The 4,759-nt window shown below is 45.5% G+C and overlaps 1 protein-coding gene across 1 annotated transcript in view; it reads left to right on the top strand.

The window, feature by feature from the left end:
- The first annotated feature begins 475 nt into the window (after positions 1 to 475).
- The window catches only part of MYL9 (myosin light chain 9), a 31,322-nt gene continuing 27,038 nt past the window's right edge, over positions 476 to 4,759 (top strand). Inside the window, exon 1 of the mRNA XM_019513066.1 lies at positions 476 to 583. The gene's annotated coding sequence lies outside the window, so the exon portion shown is untranslated. The remainder of the gene's footprint in view (positions 584 to 4,759) is intronic.

The following is a 4,759-nucleotide window of genomic DNA, read 5'->3' as shown; positions in this document are numbered from 1 at the left end:
TCCTAAGCAGCATCTTTTCTGTACAAGGAAACAGCTGGAACAATTCATACACTTACTGAGCACTAGAAATACTGCTCACGTGCTCAGGGGATCCCTAACTTTTTATTTTTGTACCTTTGTTTAAAAGGCACATATAAAAAAAGTGTTGCTTGGAAATCCTGTACCCTTATAAAGGAAGCTTTATCTCTTCCTAGGAGCTGGCACTTGTCACTGCAGCGTTGGCTCCCCTTGCATAAGGGCCTCTGTTGCTTTTTCCGTCAGCATTTCATCTATATAAGGCAGAATCATCTTCTTCTCTGGAGCCCTCTATTTCCCCCCCTCTTCCCTTGCACTCATATCCCAAAATCCAGTGTCCCACAGCTGGGCTGCTGCCACAGCTTGCAGCATTCTTTTGCCTTGTATGGCCAAATCCTTGGGGGTGGGTGGGAACAATTTAGGTAAACTCCCTTCTCCATTGGCTGCCTCTGCCATATGACCCAGTTCCTTCCAGACAGGGAGATTAAAACAGCTAGTTAATTTCTTCTATTTGCAGGAGTCAGAAACGCTTTTGGGATCTCTTGGTTTTTAACTGTTTCTGACAGAGGTAAGGACTTCTCCTTTGATTCACTTTCCATATGGCATTGTTCCCTACGGGCAGAAAGGCTGTACAAGGAATGAAATCTAGGGGTCCACGGAGATCCCTAGAAATCTCATCACTTTCAGACCTTGGTTTTAGAGTTTCCAGAAGTTTCAGGGAGGAACATGAGTTAGTGGCTCAAAACCAGCAATTTGTAGCATCCAAACACCTTAGGGAAAAGAGTAGGTCTGGTCAGGAATACATTCTGTCTTTGCATGGATCTGATCTGCTGTAATGGATTGTGCGAATGCTTCTACCAGGAGGCGATGTTGTGGCAGAGAGTTCCTTCTGCTGCTTTTAGCATTTCCTGGCAGAGAAGGAAAAAAAGTTGGAGTCAGATAACAGGGTTGTCCTGTGGGTTGTCAGGGTTATGGAAGAAGAAAATGGATCTTGGCCTAGGTTAATTCTTTCAGTCTTGGCAGTGAACAGGCATGCAGACCTGAGTGGGTGCATAAGTGGCATGGCACCCACACAGGAGCCCCCAGAGCAAGCGCTCAGGAGATGATACCAACTCGATGAAAACATATGTTTCGCTGGGATTTATGCTGCCTGCTGTGTTTGCAGTGGAAGCAATGCAATGTCATTGCATACACAGTTACTTCTTGCTGTCCTGTCTATATCTGTTCTAGAGGGAAAGCAAATCTCTAGATCTGGGTTAGGAATGTTTAACTCTTCCCACTTTTTCAGGTGAGATATTGGAGAAGGGTGGGAGTTAGTGGGCCTGTGTATCATATTGTGATCTCTTGAACCTGGGTGTTGTTCACCTCCCAAGAGACAATTTTCACTGGTGTCTGCAGGTTGGAGAAGAGCAGGGTAAACCCACCCTGTGCTGTTGCTCCCAGGATGCAACAGGAAGGAGATTAAAGGAAAGCTTTGACTGCTTATGCTAATTGTGCAAGTAGTCCTATTAATGTCAGTGGCACTGCTCTCATGAGTAAGTGCCTGCCAGTGAACTAAATGGCACCACAGTTTGGCCCTTTGGCTATAACAGAGCTGGGAGAAGACCAGGTCATCATCACTGATGGCAGAGCAGGATCCAGACCCGGTTGCTAAACCTTTTACATACAACCCTTAGCAGTCAGTGGGCATGTCTACATGTTCATTAATGTGCCGTAATTACAGTGCATTAAATTTAATGCCTGTAATAACAGGTACTAACTTAATGCGCTGTAATGGGTGACGCTGCACAATAGCGCAGATGAATGCTTTTTGGGTGATGCTTAATGCCCACTGGACTAATCTACTGTGCATTAGCATGGTTTTTGCCAGCCACGCTAATATGCAGTAGAATTAGTCCAATGGGCATTAAGCATGTCGTGCCCACTGACAGTCCCTCCTGTTGATGCTTCTCAACTGTGGGCCCTGCTGTGGTGAGGGCAAGTTCTTGCTTCAGTCTAATATAAACCAAATTGGCTGAGCCTTTCCTTCTGCTTCTCTGTAAATCCATGTTGTGGGGCCAGAGCTTGCTGTTAGTGCCTCCCACTGGGTCTGTTTTCAAAGATTTATTTTTGTCTGGAATGTTTGGTTTTTCCCATGTTGTATTTGCTGATCGCATAAGCCAAGAGCCTGACACACACATGCATCTGCCTTCTCTGAATGATCTCTTCACAATCTATAGAGTATAACTACAAGCAATAAATGTTCTTAAATAAGAAAGTCCTCCCTTTTTTCCTCAGCGTTAAACCTGAAGTAGCTTTTGTCCTGTTTGGAGAAGTCCCATCACAACTTGAGAGCGGTTTGGCTTTCTAGTCCCATTTATTTCCTCCACTGGAGTGTTAAATGGTCCTAGGAAAGCTATTAGACATGACCAGGTAGCAGGGAGGGCAGGTATTATGAGGTTACCAAAGATGGTTCTGCTGCCTTGGTTGTTTAATTCTTTACCCATTTCTGTTGGCATCTTCACAATGTCACCAGTGGGAGGAGTTAAATATTTTGCTGTTTGCTTCCAAATAGTCATGCTCTCTGAAGTGCCTGTGCCGGGTTCCCTTCCCAGCATGGGGCCCAAAATTTCTCTCAGGGAGTGTAAAAATGCATTTGGGAACATCTCCATGACAAGAACAAGGTCAACGAGAGCTTCCCTCATCCAAAATTCCTAATTCATCCTCCATTCTCCAAACCCTCCTGGTGACTCCGGGCAATTCACAGGAGGGGGACTGGTAGAATCCATCAGTGTCCTTGATCCTAGGACCTACACTTGGAGTCCTCTCCAGATGGGTACAGAAATCCAGTGCAGGTCCCTTACCTCTAAAGGGTCCTACCCAGGAATCAAACGTGTAGGCACAGAAGAGGAGTCAAGTCAGGGTTATTTCTTTCCGTCTTTAAAATGAAATATCTAGGGCAGAAGCTTTCTCCTCTGCTGATGCTGTAACAGGTTTAACCTGTGAGAGGTACAGGGAGAGCACAGACTGGTAGATTTTGCACCTATTTGGTATTGCCTATTGCAAGCACAGTAGCTGGTGGAAGGCCCTGATGAACAAGGGATACATAAAATAAGGGTGGTTGTCCTAAGGGTAAAAGACTTGGCTTTATTACACTGTTGCTGGTGAGTAATGCCTGTTTTTGGGGTGCTTCTGTAGCATAACATTCAGTGCAGCCACAAGACAAGGAAAATCAGGGCCTTCCTGGCCCTCTAAAGATGTGATTTATGTGGGTTTTTCAAAAGCAATGGTCATGCTCTGGCAAAGCTCAACCCCAGGCACTATTTTATTACCAACTGCCATGAATTTTCTTCTTCAAGCAATGCTGGCACCAAGAATAGTTGCATTTGGCAGGATGTGCTGGCCCAGCTCAGGATACAGCCTAACATTTGGGTGTTGTTCTGTTCACTCTTGCGCACATTCTTTGTAGTGATGATGTGTGTTAAACCATTCTAGGGTTGATAGTCCTCCAGTGCCTTCCCATAATTCCCTACCACCACCATGTGCTCAGAAGGACAAGACAAGGTCTTCCCCACTTCACTGGGAAAGAATCCTAGAACAGCTTAGCTTCATGCAGCACAAAGCATGATGGGACATGCCTATCCCAAGTTTTAGGGATGCATGAGTTACTTCCTTCTCTCTGGTGTGACACTAACTCTGGAGGCTTCTGTGGTGTGGCTGCTCACACCTCGGCTAAGCCCACCTGGGTGCTGATCAGTTGAGTTAGCTCTGCAGCGAAGACACAACTTCATGCAACATCCTAATGTCAGTTGTTTGCTACAGTAATGGAAGATGGCAGCATTAACTTATGGGAAGGTTAAGAAACAGGTGATTTAAAAGCAAAAGGCAGCAGATGCAGGAGGAGCTATCTCTGTGCACAGGTACCTGGCAGCCAGCAGCAGTTTTGCAAGTAAACCATGACTACTGTGGCTGTCACAATCAGCAGAACAAGATGGGAAAAGTACCACATCTGGTGCGCACAGCAGGTCACGCCCATATCCAACTCTACCTGGAGCTGCAAAGGACAAAAAAAGGCCCTAGCAGGAACCTGGTTGTTTATGCTGCACTGTGCATTGGGGTTGGATTATGCCCTACAGCACAGCATGTCTTCTAATGTTAGTAGTCACAGTGGTCACCAAACTCTGAAAACTTGTTACAGCACGTGAGCTGCCCTAGAGCAGCATACTGTGTGTGCTGACCACAAGCTGCCTGAAAAAAAAATACTTTGTGCAGGTTTTGAATGTGCTGGACACTAATTTCAGGAATATAAATTGATGGGATTTCAGTGTGGTCTGACACTGTCTTCTTCCAAAGCTCAGATGAAGTTGCAAGGACTTCCTCTGGGACTATCCAGAGTTGTTTTTTCCATCTTCCATATAGCCCAGCTGAAAGCTATCAGAAAACAAAATCCATCTGTCGGTGCCTTGATGACTGCCTCTCCTGCCCAAGCTGAGAAGAGCTCTCGGTCATTCCATGCCAGGAAGTGGGCCACTGCTTATGTGCAGGATGCTGTGTCTAAGTCCCAGGCTGCTAGAAGCTTATCACCAGCATTTTCAAAAGTGACTCTCAATTTTTTAACTCCAAATTCAAGGCTTCCTTAAAGTGGTATGGCCTTCAGAAAGCACTGCAAAGCTGCTTGTGAAAAATTAGCCACTTCTAAGGTACTACAACTGAGTGCTCCAAACTACTAGCTAGTTTTGATTGTCTTGGCCTAACTTCCCATATC

Source organism: Gavialis gangeticus, unplaced genomic scaffold (assembly GCF_001723915.1).
Source record: "Gavialis gangeticus isolate Ggan-Ray unplaced genomic scaffold, GavGan_comp1, whole genome shotgun sequence".
In the NCBI taxonomy this organism is placed as follows: domain Eukaryota; kingdom Metazoa; phylum Chordata; order Crocodylia; family Gavialidae; genus Gavialis; species Gavialis gangeticus.
This window is presented reverse-complemented; position numbering and strand designations above follow the sequence as displayed.